Raw genomic sequence first — 24764 nt, 5'->3', positions numbered from 1 at the left:
ATGTTTAACAAATTATTCTTCTTGAACTAAGCTAACCAATAAAGAATTAACCGAGTTAACTGTTAAAACCTAATTGAGGCAGTGAATCCTGGACTCGAAAAAAAAATAGTAAAAGTAAAATCGTATCTAATGAAATGAGATTTTTAAAAGAATTAAAGGGATTAAAAGAAGAGATGATAGAATCAGCCATCGACAAAACACAACTGAGTTGGTTAAGTCATACATAGAATGAAGGAAGAATCACTTAGAAGTGAAATTTACGAAACCACAGCGCAGGCAAAGAATAAAATAGGACGCCCAAAAGTGAGATGGGAGGACCAATTGCGACAAGCTCAAAAACGAAGAATTCAGTGGAATGAGACAAAATGATTGGCATAGAATAGAAATTTTTGGAAAACGCAGATGTGGGAAATGTCGTAGGGCAATATACTACAGTGTATTATATTGTATCACTCGTACATTTCACTCACACACTTAACGGTACAGATTATATATAAATAAACCTAATTGAGTTGACCGTAAAATAATTAACCATGTTAAACTTTTCAACCGATTAAACCATACAGCCCTAAATTTAATCGGCTAAATAGGTAGCGAGTTAATTTTTTAGCCGATTTGGTTCTCTAACCGGTTTAACCATAAATTAATTAACAAAATTAACGCCTTTAACTGGTTAAACCAGTTAAACGCTAATTGAGCTCTAGTTCATATTAGGGTGAATCCAGTTTTACCCCCCCGATCGAAAACACCCACTTCTAATCCATTTAAAATTCTCAAAATCGCTGTAGAACATTCTGTGGAAATTTCAAATTGTTTAATGAAACAGGTAAATACTTCGTTTTAATTCAATAACCGTTACATTAATTTACATAATTTTTCACTGAGAGTCCTTTCAAACATTTAAGAAAAGTTTGTTGTCATTGAAATCATGAAAACATCACCGCATTTTTAAATAAATGGAATTTGATATTAAAGTGCAAAATTTACCTATGATTTACCTATTATTAAATTGGGTTGGGCGGTCACTTCCACGAAAGAGGTTGACATGGGTTATTTATGGTACCCCTTATGGATTTAAGAATTACTAGAAAAGTTCTCAACAGATGTTTGTTGGCTGTTTACCAACAATGAGGTACTTATTTATACTAATCTTGGTCATTTTCAATTGATTGCACATTTTTGAAGCCTTATATCAAGGTAATGTAAACCCCAACGTTTCGTCATTTTTACTATTTTTTTAATAGGATTTATCGTGCGGGCGGTAAAACTTGAGTCACCCTGTACAGTCGCAGTAAGCATTCTAGATACTCGTACACACATAGTATAGTATAGTCCGTAAGTTTTTAGGCTGCAAAAGGTAAGTTCTAAGCGATGTGGTATTCCTCTGCTTTCAAAGTAAAACTGAAAAAAGTTGTACCTAGTACATTTTTGTTTCGCATGGACGTCGGTCCACATTGGTTGAGCCTGTAGCGAATCTTTATACATTTGTTAAAGCGCTGATTAATATAAGAGACATCTAGACCAAGACAGAGTTGACAGAGGAAATTGGACAACATGAAGTCGTCTCCAAAAATAAAGTGTCTTGGATCGAGAAGTTTCCCTTAGCGAGTGCAGTTCCTTCGAGATCCGGTGCAGCGGAGAGCAATATTTAGGTCCCAACAGCTTATCCGCCAATATGTGGGTTTTTAAGGGATCTCCAGCAACAATGATAGCCGTTATTCACGAGTGTTGACGTCGGTGCGGCGTTGAAACCGGCGTGCGAGGGGGCCCCGACAATCACAGCCGGAGAGAACAATGAGTGCGAGCGGCCGGATGTTCGGTCGGCTGATCGGTGGCCCGGTGCGGGATTCCCTGTCCTCCTCCCTGCGTCGGTTGCCACGACCGGAGTCATAAGCTGCCATCAGACTCATTGCCGGTGAAATATATTGGAGCTCCCCTATTCTTGGCATTCCACCGGCACAATACCGTTTCGCGACGCACCGCCATCTCCATTATGAATGGTGCTTCGGCAATTGCTTAATGTTTGGTCAACGATATAGAAATTATTATTTAATTCCTGGAGGGGACCTTTTTATCGGGAAATTATGATGTGTCGAGTGGGTCCGACGACGAGGGGTGGCCCTGGAAACCGACCCGCTTATTTCTCAAGGCCGCACTGATACCATCGATAAACAAACCACTATTATGATGGTGCCGCAACATTGAACGGCATAATGCAATAATTACAACAATTACGCCACCAACAGGTGACATTATGCGCAAGGCTGGTATGCATCTTGCATGATTTAAGGGTCTTCGCTACCTAAAGAAACAAGTGGCACCGGAGAACCAGTTGCCTGTCTGAGAACCAGAATGAAAACAAATAAAGAAATTTGCTGCACTGATTCGGCATGATTCCCTCTGCCTTTATATCATTCAAAAAAATTCGAAACAAATAATTCCTATACTTTCTTCCTGTTCTTAGCATTTTCTAAGTTTTTTGTAGAACATGCAATACATTTTTGATTTTGTATCTCCTCTCTTTGATGATGTCTTTCTGTTCAGAAAATATAAGAGTTGCTTTGTCAGCAATCTGCTCGTCAAACATCACTTGTTTGAAAACTTCTGCAAACTGATCTATTTTGGACTGCTGGCTAGCAACAGTTGAATGAAAGGTGGAAAACTATGAATTACCCTCTAGTGTCATTATCGTCCAAATACACGTTCAGGATAATGGCATCACGTTGGAGTCTATTTGATTGACATCATTATGGCAGAACTATGTGTTATCCATTTCCAAGTTAAATGATTGAAATACATCATAATTCACGTCAGAACTGTCTTGTATTCCGTGAAATAAAATGCTCTACTGATGCGACACATGGTTTGCTTATTACAATTTGTAATATGTAGCTAACTACAAAAGAAATACCAAAGTTGTTAGAACCAGCTTGAACGTACGTGTAGATATAACACAATTGTTTTTGAAGGTAGATGCTTTTTTATTATACAGTTTGCGTGTTCCAATGAGCAATCTGATCAGTTGTTTGGAGGCGAACTCTCATTTTCCACTAGGTTAAGCAACCAAATGATATAATTTTATATGACCAAGGGAGTTGTCAGAATATTAAAACTCTTCAGAACAAAGAATGAATTTAATTCTTAATAATTATGAAGGCACTGAATGTCTTTTTACAATAATATGCTAGTGTGAAAGAATTTTTACTGCTTCACAGTCGTGCATGTATTCCTGTGATATGCACTCATGCATGGCCATTCAAATCCAACACAACTGTAATTTCACGATCCACAAAAACTTTTATCTTGTGCAGATTTTCAATTGAAATAGGAAAAAACATACCTTTACCTCCATTTACCTATTAAAACTTGTTTAATCAATAAAACGAACAAAGTTGAAATTATTGCAAAAATATTCTACGTTATCGTAGTAAGTATTTACTTTTCAGTTGAATAATCAAAATCATTTTGTACATGACAAAAACAAAAGAACTCTAAAACAAAAAACCAAAAACAAAAACAAACCGATGAACTACAGAATATTAATGTTAAAATATTCATGCCACACGTGTGTACAATTATTTTCCATAACGTATGTACATATTTTTTTACATTTTTCATCATCCTTGGTACACTGTAAAACCCTCATTATTTAGCGGTAATTAAAATAAGTCAAAAAAATCCGAAGCGGAAGTGGCTACATACGCTCCAAATGTCTATCAGTCTCAAATCTGGCAACACATGTTGACATGTCGGGGCCAAAATAAAATTCCCTTCTAATCGTGACATTACCACGTGCAAATTTCCGTCGCTCTTGCACCACATGTTGCCAACTACATTTCACTTTACGTTGCAATCCAAAAAAAAAAAAAAAACTAGCAGAAACCAGTGCATCAGAAAAAATAACACAACAATTAATTTTCATTATTGGATTGGGTCCCATATAGACCGAGTTGGAGCCATTTAATATGTAATTAATTTCACGGAGCAAACTGATCCCAATCTTTTAATTCGGACATTATATCCGTCCAACACCATCCCATAACGAGATAGTTTAGGATCTTTAATTACCTATCTTGTTTTATTTTTACTAATACACCCTCAACGTTATTAATATATGTTTGTGTGGAAGCGAGCAATTTGACCTGATGGGTTCGTGTCGAGGGCCTTATCGTCCCGTTTTAAAACGGCCCCACGTTGCAAACAAATTAGTCACAGGCGTGCAATCAACGCCTTCTTGATGAAATGATCCTATCGCGGTCATTTAGGAGATGAGAAACGAAATTACACGAAACGTCTAACGCTAGCCAGGGCCAGATTAGGGTTTATCATATTCGTCCACATGGCCGAGATGACGTCCCTAAATCCTGACCAGGAACAAGACCCAAACGCAAAAACTTGCCTAATAAATTTAATTAAGGATCTAACAACCGGACAAGAGTGCAACTTAAAACGCAAATACGTACTATTGGCAGGATGTTCGTGGTAACTACTGAAGAGGTGGAGGTGAAAAAAACAAACAAACAAAAAATATTTATAAGAACTGGCTGCATACCAAGAGTTTAAAGTAGTCGACGTTTTGTACTTTTTTCAGCTTTTGAGAAAAATATTTCTGTCATTTTCTTGACAACAATCAAGATCTTCCAAAAGTTGTATATGTTTACAGTTTCTAACTTATTTGAGCTACTCTAATGTCAGATAAAGATTTGACATTTTCACGTTCCTTCTGTCAAAAATTTTGTATCTATAAACTTTATTATATTTAAGCATTACAAAACTTCCAGTTGCTTTGTAGAAACTGAATGTTCGAAGACTAGCAACACATGAATATCTGAATAACTCTCAAGAGCTTTTGTAAACATTGTCTTTCTTCTTTGATGTTTATTCTAATTAGAAAATTTTGGAAGTATACAAAACAGTTCTAGAACCACACCAATGAACTCTCATTGTTGTCAGTTTCTTTGAAGCTTTTAAAATCAATTTTTGGCCTCCTCAACTCTAATTGACATGTTTACACATTTTAAACAGCTACTGTGATTTTTACACACTAATGAAACCATCTGTCATTTTACCGCTCAGAGTGTGTAAACTAATATGAAAATTTTAAGCTTTCACGGATCTCCAAAAAAACTGTTCTTTTATAATAAATAAGGTCCATTTATACTAAGACAAGATACCCTTACCATTGATCCGTTCAGTTTTCAAAAATTAACATAATTAATTTTCTTCTGAACAAGGTTGGTAGAACTGAGATGCGTTTAGGAGGTTGGTTTGTTCCCATTTAAGAACAATAGTTTGAATTTTTTCCTTCCGCAAAAGTTACTCGTGATGTTATAATGCACTAAACTTTTACGACAGAGTCTGTCGATCATGCCATAGATGTTCCCTCATTAGAATAAAACCCAAAAAAACCACCCAATAAACCCACGGAGCTTATAAACCTTGGGTTCTATTCGAACACTCAAAATTTCTGGGTTGATTTTACGTCACGAGTTACTTCCCCCTCCCCATTTTGAACTAAGCAACTTACTATACGCATTCCAGTTTTACCAACCTTACTTCTGAAGTCTGATGGCGCCATCTTGTGGTGTAAATCGTAAGCATGTCAGTTTATGGGTATAGGTATAATAGATAACTTTCTGTCATTTCATTTGTGTTGCAAAATTATTGCTTACAACAAATTTCAAATTTGAGAAAACGAGTCGGCCAAAAATATTAATACATTACAGATGCGGTAGGCGTTTTACATCGATCGGTTTTTTTTTAAATACTCCGGCTTCGCGGTGGTGTTTCAAAGCAAAAACCTCGCGCTGTAAAATGTAGGCTACCGCATACGTGATGTAAATAACAATTACAGAATACTACCGTAATACCACTCTTTGCACTTTACTCATCTGGTTTTAAGTGCCTTCACGCAATTTTTGACAATTAATTTTCTGAATCATAATTTTGAAAACACCGTATCAAGAAAAAAAAAGAATTAATATAAATTTTGTTTCTGAAACACGCCAAGATAAAATGCTAACTAAGACACAAGAACAATCTCAAGAACTTAATCTAAGCAAGTTTGGCAGGAATGAAAGCTAATAGGAAGATAATTCTAAATTTATGTCATATGACTCTTTAATCTTAAAACTAGAGAAATCACCTAACTTTTTGCTCTAAAATATCGGAATAGTGATGAGAGAAACAAATAAAATTTTTGTTTTTGTTGTAATCTATAATGTCCTAATTTAAACGTATTGGTCTTTCAAATGTTCGGAACGATGCACCAAACAGGTAAAATAATATTTGACATGAACGAAAACTTGATTAAAAATGTGTACCTACTTAAGTACTTTCCGGATTTTCCAAGTTATTTCACCGAATATACTAGGTGTTCTGATTTATGTGGAGCGCGGTGCAGTTTATTATACTTGTTGATTTAATGGTTAACATGACAGTGACAGTAATTTGAAAGAGAAAGAGCCTTAAGCTCAAGTACGATAAATAAATGTGGAACAAGGCAAGTAGTTCTGGGTCAATCGGAGCGTCCTTTTCGAACTTCGTTGACTCCTTGCAGGACATCTGACAGAAACAGCTGTCCCGGCCATTATAGCAATTTATTTTCATGGAAAAAGACACCGAGTCGCCACTGTAAACTTACATTTATCCTTTGCCTTGAATTAACAGCGAACACAGACAGTGATCTGCAAATTACATCGTTAAAAGGAGAGGATGGATCAATGCGTAGGTGAGCTTACGGTAACTTTGCAGGATATATGTGTGGTGTCGACCATACTGAGAATACTGCAGCACGGGTTATAATGACCGTTAATTAAAGTCAATTCATGCAGAACAAAATCTGCAATATTTTGTACAAGTTTAGTATCTCATTAGTGTTCCGTACAAGCCGCAAATAATCTTCATTAACTTCGTGTCACTGCAAGTCAAAATGTTAACGATAGAAACAATCGACTGCAACCACACCAAAGTTTCAGCCGAACGGTTAGTTATTATCCTTAATTACAATTTCATTTAATAACGTGACCCGTTACTCGCAACTCAGGCACAGGAAAGTTTTATTACTTGTTCGTATCTAACCCTGTTTACCACATCGTGACATCTTATAATTAGGTATCAATCATCACTTTTATCGTCCTATTCCGTTTCGTTTCTAGCACTAGTCGTGTGCAGCACTAGCTTTCCCTCGCTAATTACCCACGAAGAAGTAAAGCAAAAAACTCAATACAGATATGTTCTCGTTGTTGTAATAGTACTATAAGTTGAATGGGAGCTTGGGTATCTTCTTCAACGAGTACTTCATTGTTCCATCGTACACTTTTTCTCGGTATTCGTGTCCACTTAAAAAAAACACCCATTGTTATTTGAAACAAGTCACTTTGGTACTAAACCATCAATACTTAGTTGTAACAACAGTGCAATGGGTGGAGCGACATAAACAGCTCAACGAGTTAAGATGATGTAGTGACCATAAAATCAGAATCTATTTTAAAAGGTGTACACACTGACACACTCGATACTGCCTACAATTGATGACTACCATCTAATTAAAAAAGAAACATCAAATTAAAGTGTAGAAAGAAATATCAAATCCTCGAGTAATTACCATTATTGATGTAACACTCTGACCTCATCTTTATTTGGTATGCCTTGGGCGAAAGAAGAGGCCATCATTACGATCGTGTCTAGTAAAACGGACAGTGAACTCCAGTTTTTCCTATCAAACTTTATATGAAATTTACTTTAACACTTTCAGTACTTGCAGGTTGATATTACATGGGGGATATTTCCTAATATATATTCTCGTAATATAAAAGAATTAAGCAAAAAACTAACCACACCCTACAGTTAGAATAAGTACTTTACTTAATTTGATACAAAGCAATTAAGAATCTAATTTAAATTTATTGTGCTTCAATATTAATTTTCATTTGAAACTGCATAAACAGTGAGTGGGTTACGAAGTTCAATAACATCTAGACTTTTATTTTAGTCAACAATACGTCGATTATGATATATGTGCGTTCAGATTATGAATAGTGCTTTGTTTTACAAAGGTACATTTTTACGTTTTTTTTTTAAATTTATATTCATTGTCATTTTTGAAATTTTTACGTCAACAGGAAACTGCACGAATATTGCTTAGCACTGGTGTTTATTTGTACCCAAAACCGTAAAACGCGGTACTTTATGGAACTGTCAGTACTAGACACCTACGTTTTATCAATTTTATCACTATTTACCCATATAACAACTAACGATGATCTTGTAGGAGTTGTGGACGTACTCTGGTACGATTAATTTTATTACTGCTACCAATGAGGAACTTGTTAGTTTAAAATCCACGACGGATTATCCATAAAACGCCCTCCCACTCGACAATCACTCCTAATCAAATTATAGTTTGCAACAGACATAAATCACACATCGTTACAATGTGAAATTCGGGTAAAAAATTGTTGGTGTCGGAAAAACTAAGTACGCTTCAAAGACCTAATGATTATTAAGATTACCAGTTGTCCGTGATTACTCAATAATCATTTTTTCTTTCTCTGGGAGTAGATAGATATTTAATTTAATTTAATTTTGGCGAAATGTACATTCAATCTGTATGTTTTATCTAAGAGCCAATTAACGATATCTAATATCTTACAAAAAAAATTCTTGAAACTTCATCTTAAAAAAGTTATATGGCGTTGTGTGAACTATAAAATTAGATTAACTGTTAAAACTGTAGTTTCGGCGACAACTGATGTTTTCTTTTTTTATAAATCACGAATCTTGCTGTTCTTCTATATAAATCTACGAGATAATTTAAAAAAAAAAGTACAGTCCACCAGGGAAAAAAATTCTCGCTCGTAGATTGATTCATACAAAATATAACATCAAAATAAAAACTTGAATGCTTTTAATTTAATTCCAACATTTCCCGTAATATTGTTGTGGCTATGCCCAAATTAAACCAACCAGAACAAAAACAAATTTATATCATATCTAATTTGTTTGATAAATTTTATTGGTTTCCGTCGAGGTGTTTTGAATTCAAGACAATAGTGTGGGTCTTTCAAAAATCGAACTCTTATTTCACTTCATTATTATAGTACTTTAAAGCTTTAAGAATGAATACAAGTATAGTTAATAGAAATGAAAGGATTAATCTTCCAAAATACTTTTACAAACGTTCCATTTTGTGAATATTGAACAATATACTGAGAAAAAAGCTTGAGAAAGATTCGTTTTATTAAAAAATACGAATATGTATATAGTTATACCGTGCCTTCAAATTAATTCGGAATTAGAGTAGGCTGTGATTTATAGATTTTATCTAGTAACGGTTGGTAATAGACGTTTATTCGGAATCGTGTTGTAGCACATTCCTAACCTTATACGAGGGCGGAAAGTTAACTATTCCTTTTTATCTTTACTTCCCTCTCTTGGTCAGTAGTAGGCCACTTTCCGCCCTATTATAAGGTTTTTCCAGTGGCGTACTTACTGAAATTCGAAAAACAGTAAAAATGAAACTGCATCAAATTAATTGTTTATTTGCTAAAAATGTAATGATTCCGAATAAAATAGTATACAAACCTCGGTGGGAATGTGTTTCATTCCTGTCTCGAGCATTAATTCACCTCGGCTACGCCTTGGTAAACTATCTTAGCTCTCGACAGGAATGAAACACTTCCCACCTCGGTATGTAATCTACTATTAACACGTGTACTGTGCTGTCCAAGGTCATTGCTGTGCCTTTAAAAATTGCATGTTACCAACTTCATAATAAAATCACAGCCAACTCTAATTCCGAATTTATTTGAAGGCACGGTAGCATTATACTTAAACATAAACTTACTTTTTTAACAAAAAACAGATTCACAAGCTTTTGCTACTTGAAACATATAAGCTGAAACTGATCTCACTGACCTGACTTGATCTGACCAGACCTAACCACTTCAGTGGAATCGTGAAAAGTTTAGGGCCTTATCTTTCAAAGGGAGGGGACATGCTGCCCTTGAGTTACATTCTTGCAATGACGTTCAGAAAATCCGTTGGAATCAATCGAAATTGTTTTGTTATTTTTTTGTTCGACACTGTCAGAATTTGAGAATTTTCTCCTATGTGAACGGATTTTGATAAATGTGACAACTTGTCAAAACGAAACGTCAAGTTAATTTTAAAGATTTTAAGCGATTTGGAGCCTTTGAGGAGGGTCGTCGAACAAAAAAACGTTGTATTCAACTCGTTTTGTGTAAATTGGATTTTTTTGGCACTCGTGGGCCTTTAAAACGCTCGTTTCACTCGCGTTTTAATCTGACCCACTCATACCAAAAAAAAGCCTAATTTACACACGAACTCGTTAAATAAATAACTATTGTTTGCCAAATGAATTGCAATTGTGTTTTCATTTGTAAAACGAGGATTAGAAAATAACGCATTTTAAGCGTTACAAAGTGGGAAATTCCTTTATTATTTTTGGTAAGTAAGGTTATGTTCATGCCAGGGACAAGTTTATTCTTTAACAACAAAATGAATCCGCCAGGAAGTTTCTTAGAAGAATTGAAGGAAGAGTAGGTTTCTTCCTTCAATTCTTCTAAGAAACTTCCTCATACAGTATCATAAAAGTCAATATTAAACTGGCATTTGTGACAAAACTCACAGTTATACTACGAGTATATTTAATTGTATTTTCCTTGTCGCTTCAAATAAAAAAAATATCGATTTTATTTTATTCTACTGAACCATAACCTAACCAATGATACCACAGCTAATGCTACCAACTCTATAAAAAGAGTACGCATTCCATAATAATGGCTTGAAAACTATTCTTTCCCCAAGTTCACTTGTCAAACAAATCTACAGCACCGTCTTCGTTTTAGATTAATAACGCAAAAAACCACAAAACTTATTACTTTAATTCATGATAAAACAGATCGGAATAATAGAATACGATTGGCAGTACTGGTTGATATTTTCATGTCGTTATTCAAAAAAATTATGTTTAATTAAACGATTAAATTATTGGTTTTGGTTTTTAATAATCTCAAAATGTTAATTTAATGTGAACTGTTTTGCATTTTGCTAATTTATTCATAACATCCCAGGAGACTAATCCGTCAGTCAAGTGAGTGTTTATGTTAGACAGTTTTTGGTACCTATTATTATTAGTGATTCGTGTTTGACGTCGAAGACATTACATATTTTTAAATTTTCAAAAAATCCCTACAATATTATAGATATTATTATAAAAATATAAATAAACATATAAATCACAGTGTTTAGAAAAAAAATCGATTTTAGCACTTATAATTTCAGCAACGGGAATAGTACCGCAATCTCTTTTTAAAAATTTAAAAATTCTGGATTTAGGTAACACATTGGTACCTAGTTGAAATTCAGAAAGGTATATTATTATACTCATGTCACATCGTGAGGAAGTTCCTTAACATTGACACAGAACATAATAAAACACAACAAAGTCAAAATGTGGAGGCGAGACGCCGGTAATTATGTTGAATAGCACTGCACTATTACTTGATAGTAATATCCGTAATAGTGTAAATGTACTCCGGCAAAATTGCCGTGCCGCCGGGTGGTGGAGGGTTCGGGTAAATACATACTAACTAACCTACGAATTAAGTGTCGTTTTACGTAGGTGTAAGCCTATACTAGTCGCTTTTTGACTTTTTCTTACAAAGTGTCTATAAAAGAACGTACATCAAGAGTCCTGTGGAATTGTGAGGCTCTATAATTTTATTGTGTCGAACTATGGCGAGTCGTTAAAGGCGTCAAATCAGATCAACCAACAATCAATTGTAAAATTAGTAAACCTTAGCCTCAGTTGTCTTAGTTGTTTTGCTTGAAATTTTCTTGAGTTTTTCTAAATTCTAATTACATACTTTTCATCTAACAACAATCTTTATTAAAAAATCTGTCATTAATGGACTTACATAACCTCTGTTTTTCTATTTGGTACCGCAATATACTACAGAATGGCAAAAATCAAATATATTCGAATTCAACACAACTTTTGAGGTACCTACGTTCTTTTATAACACTTTGTATTTTTTCATAATACTTTATTATCAATTGTATTTGAATGTAAACACAATGCTTCAAAAGAAGATTACTGTATGGTATATGAAAAACATTAGCAAAAAGTTTTACCACACAACATTCCATTAAAACATTACACCAAGTCCCAATACTAGTTTTTATTCTTGTATTCTGTGGTAAATCAAATTCATACAAAAATCTAATTTTGTAAAACTATACAATCTGATCGAGTGATCGGTACTATAACATGCTCCGGTATGAACGTTGCCGAAGTCAAATACCTTTAGCTGCAATAATATATTTAACCAAAAAGAAAGAGAAAAAAGCGAGCGGCCAAGTTTAAGTTAGGAATTCCAGCGCATAGTGAAAAATTAATGGATTGCGTGAAGGAAGTGAGTCATGTAGGAGTTTTTTTTAGAAATTAATTCCTTACACCTCACCTGAAGATGCGGGTTTTTGTGGATGACGTTCAATTACCACAACACCCAACCCAACAATCAACACAACCGTACTAGCACCAACTGATGTGTTGATCTGGACCACGATTTCAATATCCACGACGGCTGCTACTGCTGCATTCGTATAAATATTAAAAGTCAATCTGTCGCGCTGTCAATTTACAAAGTCGCAATCAATTTCCCTGATTCATTACACATATTCACGTACAACGAGACAGTGTATCCTTCGTCCTGGTCGCGCCGCGGCTCCATATTTAATTTATCCAAAACATTTGCATAACGGAGCGTCCGATGACAAGCGTCGGGGCGGCGAGGAGGGCAATCAGGCTCGGGCTCTAATTTAACTCGTGTCGAATCGCTTAAAATAAATCATCCAAGGATAATGATGGTGGTCAATTTAGTCCCCTAACTAATTGCCAATATGTGATTATAACGAACGCAGCGTTGGTGCGCATATATCATCGCTCGCGCTAGCTGCATTCCTCGCTCATTATTACCGGGATTGATTTATGTGGAAAGTCGCTTAATTAGGATATTAAAAATAATAATTGCTTGAGAGCGGCTCGTTTCGCTTCAAACTGAGGTGTTGTTGCCGTTGTTGAAGGAGAAGCGACAAAAACATTTCGAAAATTTATTGCGACAAAAATTATGCACGTTAGTGCAATGAGAACCATAAACTGCAATATGCAATTGCTTAGTTTTAGTTAAAAGCAAGGCTTGTTCATAGGTTACTTCGTTTTATGGAAGACAACCATAAAGATCAACAATGCGATTCTCTGATGAATTTCTTTGACTTCAGATTTTCTGTTTTACGATGCTAATAGTCTGGAACATATTTTACGATTTGAAGATTCTTTTCCGGAAAATTATTTTTCCCAAATCTTTACAACTAAATGTTCAGAGAGTAAAAGCTAACTAGGTTAGGAGCACCTAAATATCTCAATCAGGAAAATCTTTTGCAATTTACCTACTTCACAAAATCCGTTGAAGCTCTTGTATGTCATCAAAACATCCACTACACTTTCTTTTAACTCTTTTATGCCAATAGCCATACTATGTATGAAAGAAAGTTTCCTCAATATCATTTGTCTCTTTTGGGTAAAATCCAATAAGTTTTCAGGCACTAAAAATGATAAACAGGGAAAGTTCTGTTTGATAGTTTGAGGTTTTTATTTTGTTGCTCTTTACAGCTATTTATTTGGCCTTGGTTTTTAAGTAAGAACGTCTTGGCAATGAAATTCCAGTGTAGTTGCTCTAGAAATGGTCAGTTCTAATCATCAAATTAAATGTTCCCCTATTTTAAAAACTCAAGCAGAAAAGTCTTGAAATCTTCAAATTAAGCACCTCTGCAGTTTTATGTAATGATAATGAATACACACTAACTGCCTTATCCTTGATTTTGACCAAGCCAACTAATTCTTACTAAAAAAAATTAAGATATAAAAATTCAAAAAATTCCTTTAGCCTGCATTATTTGTTTAGTTACTCTTGATATTCTTCTTGTAAGTGTTTAAACTATCCGAAATTTGTCAAATTACTCACATAAAATTCTACTACTGATTGTTTTCAAGGTAGCTGAGTAACATACTATATGATAAACATAGTCTGAAATTGTTTCAATATTATTTACATCAAAGCAGCTTCTTGTTGCTTTACTGAGTAGTGTGGGGCACCTACAACAAGACTTCTTGAAGAGAATATCAAAACCCCTATTATTAGTTTCAAATTTATCAAAGTCTCAATTTTCTGAATAACTTAAACTGAATTTCAACGAACTTAGAAAATAAATTGCTAAATCTAATTTAAGATATTAAACTAACAATTACAACAGAAAAATACTAAATGGCCTTATTACTTACGTGCTAGGTACACAATATTAGATAAAGCAAAAAGTTGCTACCACAGAACTCAAATCTAAATAATAGCACAAACAAAAAGCAAAAGCATTGTTATTATCCTAAAACAAGACTGTAGTACAAGCAACGTTTAGTTTACACAACAGCCTTTCTGATTTCAACGAAAGCTTGTGGCCTTGAAATTTGAAGAGACCGCTCTTTGCTCTCGCGATCTTGTCAACTGGCAGTTTTTCGAGTTACATTTCTACAAGATTGAGTTGTTAAAACATAAATTTTTATGAGTGGATTAAAAAAGACAAATATTAGTTTTCTTTTACAACATGTGTTTTATCACCCGTAGAAAAATGGTTTTACTCTAGTAAACGATCAACAGATGGCTGTAAAAAAGACACAATCGCATTCTTAGATGTCAAACATTTCTAGTCTATTTATTATAGGAGAATAAAATCATTGTATGTAATTCATTTGTGTCAGTCTATCTCTTGAACAATGAAAAATAGCTTAAAGTAAGTCAAAATTATTGTTTAAATTTATGTTAGTATAATTAAACCAGTTAGTGTAAATGTGTTTAACAAATACTCTCCATTAGTTTGTTAAAAAATTATTTGTTTGTTGCAAAAATTATTGTAGGATTAACTGAAGTCCCCATTTAAATGTGTAGCATTCCTGAAATCAGACAGTGACAATACTATCGATGAGCTGTAGCGTGTTTGGTAAAAGCGATTTTATTTTGGCTGAATTTTACAATTGTAAAACATCCGGGAATGTAGTGCGAGCAAGTATCCAAGCTCTTTATCTATCCCGAACGTGTCTCTTCTGTTAGTGTATTTGTAGTTACATCTGTTCCATTTTGATTGTTGTGTATTTGTAGATATCTGAATCTTTCGACTAGACGGTCGGATCAATAATAATTGTTTATTGAAACTTTATTATCCCCACGACGCTCATGGCATTTGAAACATATTTCTATTGGAAAAAAGAAACCTAAACATCTTGATATCAATCATACGTGGTAAATTTCAATTTTAAATTCCTCTCACTCCTTTCACTTCCGCGTGCTTCCTGCAGCGCTTGTGGAGCTATATGCTTCCATAAGCATCTATGTAAGTTACTTATCATGGAAATCCCTCATATTGGCTACAGAATAGATAATTTAGTCTCTAAACGTACAAAATAGCAAACTAGGTTTCACCCGTCTGATATTAATGCAGTATCAACAATATTCACAAATCAAACTTTTCCCGGCTTAATAAATTCAGTTGAATAACAAATTTTACAAAATGACACAGAAAACTTCACTTGACATTAAATTTCGAAATAAGTGAACCGGTAATTTCAAATCAGAGAAACATTCGAAATCGAAATTGATAGATGAAGTCAGTCGTGAAGACGATTAGTTGATTTGCGACGAGTGAATTAGGTGCCACTGATACACAATCCTATTTTCATTCTTGACGCATAAAACATTTTTTTCTATTTAGCACCTATAACACAGTCAGTATAACACTCTTTTCGATACGCGTTTCAGGAACATTTACTTAAATTTTTAATGTTGGCAGTGACTCGTAGTGAGTTGTTGCTCTAAAAAGCGCGTGCGACAAAATGGTGTCTTATAGAACTCGTATAATAAATTACTATTATAGTTGCCCTAAAAATGAACTCGATAAAACTTGACACTTCTACAATAAAGCATCATTCACACCTAAACGCTTATTAGGGCCCCCTCCCGTAAAAACTTTCTACAGTAGTTATTTTTGGGATAATTACAGGTGTATTACATTATGGCTAATAATGCCACTAATAAGGTAACGTCACGTTATGTTGCGTTAGCTAAACACTGTACAAAACTAGCGAGACACACAATGTAATGTCTCTTTTAAACGGTTTCACATTTTTTGCACCTTCTATGACGGCTTGGTAATTTTAAAGTAGACTGGTTAAATTGCTACTTTGGAGTCTCATTAACACGAACATATCATTCACATATTTGGCAACACTTACATAAAAACCCTTCTAGAAAATACCCAAAACTAACTAGAAATTAGGAATTTCCTGTTAAGTTTTTGGGCTTTCAGTGCTAGCAAAATCAACAACTAATGCCATCAGTGAGTAGTCTAAATAAAAATAAAAATATAATGTAAATGTTAACACACCATCTGGGCTCGTCACGGTTGGTTGATTCTCCAAGGCGCTATCAGATGTATGCGATCTTGTGATAAGTATTCATAAACGAGGTGCTTAATTAATAATTCAATATAAACTAGTACTTGCAAAAACAAACACCATTTACTCGTAGTTGTTTTGTCAAGCGTTCAAGAACACTTCGCCTGGCCGTTGAAATTTAAAAAAAAATTAAATAAAGGGTGGAATTCTTCAATTATTTCTCAGAAGAAGAAATTCTCTTAAGGATGCTTGAAGATTAAAGAAATAATAGATTCTTTTATGAATAAAAGGATAATAAGACCCATTCTAAGTTATGCCAATGAAACACAAGTCAAAACGACATATCAAAACAAAAAAGAGAATGAGAATATTGCGTCAGTTACGCTAAGAGACAGAAACCCCAATGAAACTATAAGAAGATGCCAGATACAGGATGTTGTTGGATGTTGTGGACTAGACAAAGGAAAAAAGCATGGAATAAGCACAAGTCCTAGTCGAAAGAAGAAGAAGATTCTGTTTATAAATACTCGTACTATTCGTATGACGAGGTGGCGGCCACTTTGAACAATACTTGTAGATAGTTTTTTTCCTTTTCCGTTGTGTAATTTTTCAATTTAACATTAAAATAATTTCAACATTTTGGTTGTTTTCCATATCAAACTTACAGCAATCAATACGATAAAGGGAATACCTATTTGATCTTTTTTCTCATAGGTGAGTACTGCATCAATGTCAACTTACGACACTGTTGGATTGAGAAAAAAATCTTCAGGAAGTATTGTTATTGCGTTTAAGATTGTTTTCCATAGTAGGTACATATACATACCTGATTTTTTTCGAAGAAAAAATTTCCAATAATGCTATTTTATTTATTTATTTTCGCGGTTACTATTAAATGCATTCTAACATAATACTAACAGAATAAAAAAATATACCAAGCTATTTGAAAAAACATAGTTGACTGAACTACTTTTTGAAAAAAATTAATCTACGTTGTGCTTATAGTGTTTTTAAAGTAATTTATTCCTGTTTTTGTTTTATTTAAATCGAGCCATAAATAACGGAGATATGGCTTGCGGCGTTTTTTAAGCCGCACCCTGTAAGTATCATTTAAATTTCCCGTCAAAGTTGCGTTGAAGAGTCGATTGTGAACGCACCACTTGTCAATCTGCGGAGTAAAAACACTAAAAACCCAAGAAGTGAGGTTAGATTGAAACAGCTAATACGTGAACTGTAATCTGTGGTGCTTTCACAATCCACTCAATTGGAATTAATTCGGTAAAATAAAAATTTTCGAATTTTTTGAAAATTCTCGGACATGTCAAATCATCGTAATTTTATGATCGTTTTTTGTTTTCACACAATATATCTTTCATCAAATTTGAATACAGGTTGGAATTCTCAATTCAGTCAAATGTCAAAGGGCAACATTGACACTTCTCCAGAGAATCAAGATACCTAATCATATTCTAAAAACAAAAATGCATCATAAAAAAAACCCAGTTGAAGACTTTAAATGAAAATATAAGCTACAAATGGCCCTAATTTAAAACGTATCTAATAATTGTGAGATTTTTTTTACTTCAAATAAACGGATCAAAAAGTATTTTCAATTAAAAACCTGGTGTTTAATTGAGGTATTTTCATCTCATAATAGTCATCATATTGATATTTATTTAGGATAACCTCGAAAAGCAATTTTTTATTTTACATTTTCGCTAACGTTATATTACGTACGTATTTGTTTTAACATTTTGACTAATGGCTTGTTCAAACCCTATTAATATGGCTTTTACCAATATATTATTAATAGTGAAAATACGCATAATAAATTACATTTTATATTTCAAACAGTCGAGCCGGATGGATACAGTCATTAATCTAAGGACCTACATAATTTATGAATGGACATACTTGTGTCGCGCAAACAAAATGTCGGCAATTTAAAACCGCTCAAATGCGACTGTCAAAACACAATAATCAGCGGCACACACAAGGTAATCAGGGAGAAAATTGCAGGACCGTCCCTATTCCCGAGAAAAAAAAAACAATCAATTTACGATTAGACGTAATTAGAAATCGATTAGATGATAATAATTTGCGATAAGTAGTGGAATCGGATGGAAATTCTAATTAAAACGCCATTGCATCTACACCTAGCGGACCACTCTCATGCATGTTTAATCATGAGAGGCAAAAACTTTAATTTGAGCTGTAATCAATTTGCTCAAGACAACAGAACGCAATCAGGGCGCACTGATGGCTCTCCGGTGTTGGCGGGGAAGCCACCCCCTATTAGGGACAGAGCGGCAACTGACGGTAATTGTGGTCGACGTATATGCTAAAACCTCGTCTAGTCTCTTGCATAGTCAAATTTCCGAGTCCCACTAATGATTATTTTAATGGTAGACAAACTCGGCACAGTCATATAAGGGTGTACACGAAAAATTCGGTTCGATATGTGGCATTTGTGTCGGCCATCAAATATTCAACATCTTGCGGTAAAAATTTAGTGTGTCGGCCAATGCTATAAATTATATTGAAATTGATTCAACAGTATTGGATATTGGCCATAGCCGGTACAGTACGTTAGGTCGTGATGCATCCATCCAATCTAATGCAAGTCCGATGGCGAGTATCAATCTAGTTTTTGACAGTCACGTCACGTTACGTTCGAAATAACTATTCAATATTTTACAGACGCCCAATATCGTCTTCCTGTATCCGAATTTACAGAACAAGTGAAAATTCACATTGTCAAACTGACACGTACCTAACCGCGAATAAATTACTGCGATGCCGCTATGTTTATCGTTCGAAAAACTACGGTGAATTTTTTACACCTCGAACTTGCGCGTAAGTGAAATTCATGAGCGTGACGAATTCCAAATAAAATTTGACGCCCACAAGAATTCTGTTACATATTTCAAACTCGAAAAAAATTTTGAGGAGTCGAGTGTGCTGAAAGGTCAACCGCTGGGTGGAATCCGAGTGCCAACAAAGCCAACACACAGATAAACCATTCATAAAAAAATATGTAGGTATATTGCAAATTCGATGAACAGCGTAGTCAACGCGTAGAGCTTACCGACCATCGATGATTATTACAATTCATCCAGTTGCACAATTTCTCAAGAACCGTAATGACTAAATAAATGAAAAGAAATGCACAAGTGCACTTTCCCAGATTTAGTTCTTTTTTTCGCTCCGAAATCATCACCACAACAATCCTCCATATCCATGAATCAGCAGCAAGTAATACAAACCTGAATCAAAATATGTATTTTTATAAAGACTTTTAAAAAGTGTTCATGATTCTTCGTAAATAATAATTAAAAGTCATTCAAAGACGCGAAAATGTTTTCTTGGTTTGATGTTTTTCAAAAATAATTGAAAATAATTTTGTAACAATTATTTTTGAAGATCCTACTACTACTAAGCATTACTCATTAAATATGTGTACTGAGATGAGTTCTTCAAAAACAATAGTTCAAGATTTATTCTTATTTTTTCAATAGTACTACATATAAGACATTTGTGCAGTACCTCCTATCAACCTCTTAAAACCTTTAATTACGCAAGGCCAGTCATTAGCCCTTTTAGTCAGTACTTTATGAACTTAAAATTATTATTACATACTACATATCTTTAAGGCAACAAATTCTTCAACTCTTTAATGTTCAGTTTGATAAATTAAAAAAGTACGATGTAAAGTACCTAACAGTACATAACATCATAACTGTTAAAATGGCGGCATTTTTTTTAAATTCAAGAACTAAAAAAAATTCCAAAGATTACAAAATGCCAAATCTATGAAACTGACCCATAGAGTGACCCATAAAACTTTTCCCCAAACTTATTCCGCAATAGACCTTCGTTCAAGTATGTACTTGCACTTCTAGGAGTTGTTGACCCATTGATTGATATCGGGTGTGTCAAAAAGCACGGACAGGCGTTTTAGTAGCATAGCATAGCATAGCATAACATAGACCTCGATTTTTGTAACAAAAATTGTTCAGCAGCTTTCAGTTAAAGAAAAAACTCCCAGAAAGTGAAAATGAAAATGGCAGCAACGCAATAGGTAACTAAAAACTACCGTATGCAGTTGTCATGGTTACATTTTTTTTTCTCTCAATTGTTGGTTAAAACGCCTAATAATATTCACACTAGAATGTCTTCCGTTAGCAAAACGCATGGTGAATGTCTTTGCAGCTAAATGCCGCGTTATTTTCTGTTATTTTCATTTTGAAAACTGTCACAATTTAATTGACATTTTATTTTACAAACGTATTTTTTTTTTCGTTGCTGTGATATATTAGCAATGTTGCCGCGTTTGAAAACTGCTCCCCCACGCCAAATTTCATCATATTTAACACTGACGAAGAAACGGATTTCGAACGTATTCGTGAAAGAATTTTTGGATATCTGTTGAGAGCACCTTTGAGAGGTGACATATACAATTATGTTCCCACATCAGTAACAGGATCATTTAGTTTTACAGGTAGTTTAGTTGTAACTTCCAAAAGCTCTTGCGCGTTAACGAAAGACCGAAAGCAAAAAAAAATTTTTTCTTCATGTTCCATGATTACCCTAAATCATGTACCTTCTTTAGTGTCCGTCTTTTTTGACACGCCCCATGTATTTAGTTATCACGTGATAAAAGAAAATAAACATTGGAGAATAAACGATCAGATTATTAAGTGGTTTTCATTTTACAACAAAAATTAAACGACGAAAAAATACAAAGTATAAAATGAGTTTGAAGCATAATTAAATCTAAAATTAACTTCGGAAAATATAAATCTCTCCTTTATTACGATTTACATACAGTCATTGTAACCAGACTTCCACTTTCAAAAAGGCTGTTGAAACATTTTCACATAACAATAACATTTTCAACGCGATATAATACAAATCACATTTAAAGCAAATTTTTACTGTTATTTATCAATCATGAAAATGGGCTGAGTAAAAGTTTGTAAGATTAGTGAAACAAATACATATAAACAAATTTTGTGCTTGTTAGAATATCTGTGTTAAAATAAGCCTTCCTAACCAACATTATTATAGCAGTCCAAGAACGTTCTACTGCAGGCCCTATTGTTAAAAGGAAATCTTTAAATTTTATACCAGGGTACCAGGTACTGTCTCTGTTGGACTCGGTGCTACTTTTCTCAGGGAGAGGTGCCAAATAATAATCCTAAGTTTAAAGTGTACTGTAACGTTAGAACTCTTGGACGACCATACATTTCGATTTTTGCTGTGTTCCAGAACTGGCGAATCAGATTTACCTAATGGGCATATTCCTTAGTCGTAATGTTGGTGAAAAATATTAAGAAAAATAATCAGGGTGCAATAACTGAGTTCTTTATGTACCTACAAGGAAAATCACATAAGGCTTATTTCTGAATTTTGTACGCAACCAAAAATACTAATAACGCTGACCACTTGATACCGTTTATAGTGTGATTTAATTTAGTAATCAACGTAGGTATGTAATTTGGCTAAAAATGACAAAATAACGTTATCCTGTTCTGATTAATGAAATGAAAAATTAAATTCAACAACTGTCATTTTGACATTTTAGCCAAATTACATACCTACGTTGATTACTAAATTAAATCACATTATAAACGGTATCAAGTGGTCAGCGTTATTAGTATTTTTGGTTGCGTACAAAATAAATTCAGAAATAAGCCTTATGTGATTTGCCTTGTATACTTAACATTATAAAGCACTATGCCCCAGCGAATTTTGTTCCCAGCTTTTAGATCAAACCCATTGCGATTTCTTGTTTAAAAGCATTTCATAGCAGTCAATCTTCCAAAATCGTCAAATGCAGGCCTTTTTCTTAAAATACTCGTAGTTTTGTTGTAACTGTAGTGCTGAACAAGTAAACATTTTGTCCAAAAATCTTTAACGTATATATTGTCTGGAAGAAATGTCCTTTCTTATGATATGGTCTTCGACTTTCAATCAGATTGATTGATTTGCCTTCAGATAAACTTACGTAACTGACAGCAACAAGAAAAAAATATCAGCCAAGGTTGTGTCCAAAATCATTCGTAAGAATCAAAAATGCAATATTAAAATTACGAAAAAATTGTTTACTAAGCTTCAAATGTAATTTGTTCAATCTTCTTGTTGTTTTGTAGAAATAAATAGTAGAGAAAAAACTTGAACAACTTTATGCAATACTAAAATATAAATATCTACCACCACAATTACAATATACATTTTCCGATTGTATTTGTTGGATATTGAAATATTTACAATAACCCAGTTGTTTTGTTGAATACACCTTTTTCAACTCAATTCATTGTCACAATCGTCAATAACAGTAGGTAATGTAGTGGACTAAGATTGAATAGCACTTTAAAACAAGTTTACGTTGACGCCAGTTATTGGAGTTACATCCTAGAAGTAAATATGTTATAAAACGCATGATTATCCGATTTGGCACCAATCAAACGTGGGTGGAACATGACCAACAGTCTCTTACCCGTTTTTAACCAAGACACTAAACTAATCCTTCCTAATTCTGCTATGCCAAAAGAAGCGAAACTTTTCGTATCGGAAATCTTTAATTTTTGGAATTTTCTAATACGAGTATTTATTTTCGATTTTCCACCATGTGTGATTTATAATTTTAATTATGGATTCTGCTGATAATAAAATAGACGGCCAAAGTACAAGATATCTGGTCTTTATTCCCTCTAATTTCCAACAAAATTACTAACATTAATAAAACAGAACAAAAAATACTGGCTTAAATTATTAGTCTATGACAGCGGCAATAAATATCTTAATTAGAAACAACAAAAAATCTAATAGAGCTTTAGAATAATATAAAAGAAGACCACAAATGTTGAATTGGCGACCTCCATCACGTAACCACAGGAGCTCCTGATAATTTATGTTGCAAACAAACTTTAAATTTTCTGATATTGTTTTCAAATTTTCAAATCATCACATGGTCTTTAAGTGACGCCTCAAAAATACGCTTTTAACACCGCGTTTATTAGAATAACAAAAAAATTGAAGTGGTATAATCTCATCATTAATATAAAGTAATCTCTCCATCTAATCTAGAATTTGAATAAAAATTACTTTAGGAGATTAGTATCTTATCAATTAAATAATCCAGCATTTTCGCTTAGCTGATTAGATATTTATCATCTCATTATGAAAATAAAATACGTAATAAAAGTGTAATTAATATGATAAATTAGAGCATAATGGATTTGGGAAATTTTGAAAATGAGGGATCGCTCTGAAGCGAGAACAATCCCAAGGACCATGCGAGTAACAGATGGCCACGTAATTTTCTCTATCAATTTCCATAACAAAACATTTCCATGTAGCGAAACATTCATATTCTAATGAAGGTAAACACACCAATAACATTTACGAGGAAAACCAATAAGTGGCCTCGTAAAACTTATGATTTATTCACAATTATACAAGCAATATACGTGTGGAATAGAGTCGATTTTACGACTTTTCGTTGATACAATTCCGACAGAAAACATATTTCACACCGGCACACTTTATTAGATAAATCTAAGCGCATTATTAGAGCCGACATTATCGCTAGATTTAACCAATTTCGTATTCGATCAGAAAATGACGCCTCCAGAAACACACCCCGACTTAATCTACACTAATGCGTCGCATAATTTATTTTTTAACGTCTTGATGGATGGTTATGTTGGAAAAGCATCTTCTCGGTGTCCCCCACGGAAAATCAATAGGCCCAAGTCGGGAGAACGATCATGTTAACGAATTGACCCATTTTTTCCGGTCCATTTCCCTAATCAACTGACGCATTGTGCGGATGAACTTCATCTAGATAAAACCACATCGTTCATTCGTGTTTTACTTAAGTGCAAAAATAATTTTTGAATTTGGGTTAGGTATAAATATGCAAGCCGGAAAAAATATCCCATGTAATGGCCCAATAAAATCCCGACATGGGCGAAGGATAAAAATAAATAAAGTTTTATGGAAGACCAAGGCGTCGGGATGTGGAAATATTAGTTTTTAAATTCGGTCTAATGAACGTGAAAAGCTCCAGGGAAACTGCTCACACGCCACTGCGTAAAACTGTCCATACAAAATACAAAATTCGGAAATTTTGAATTAACAAAAATTTAAAAACGTGTTAATCAAATGGACAGTCATTTGAAAAGTTGGCAACGTTGCATGTGATTTTTTTTATTTTTGCTTATTCACATAA

At 33.9% G+C, this 24764-nt stretch overlaps 1 protein-coding gene across 2 annotated transcripts in view; it reads right to left on the bottom strand.

Moving 5' to 3' along the window:
• The window catches only part of LOC138130946 (LIM domain transcription factor LMO4.1), a 249212-nt gene that overhangs the window by 174309 nt on the left and 50139 nt on the right, over positions 1 to 24764 (bottom strand). The gene's annotated exons all lie outside the window — the stretch shown is intronic.

Source organism: Tenebrio molitor, chromosome 5 (genome assembly GCF_963966145.1).
Source record: "Tenebrio molitor chromosome 5, icTenMoli1.1, whole genome shotgun sequence".
NCBI classification, from domain to species: Eukaryota; Metazoa; Arthropoda; class Insecta; order Coleoptera; family Tenebrionidae; genus Tenebrio; species Tenebrio molitor.
This window is presented reverse-complemented; position numbering and strand designations above follow the sequence as displayed.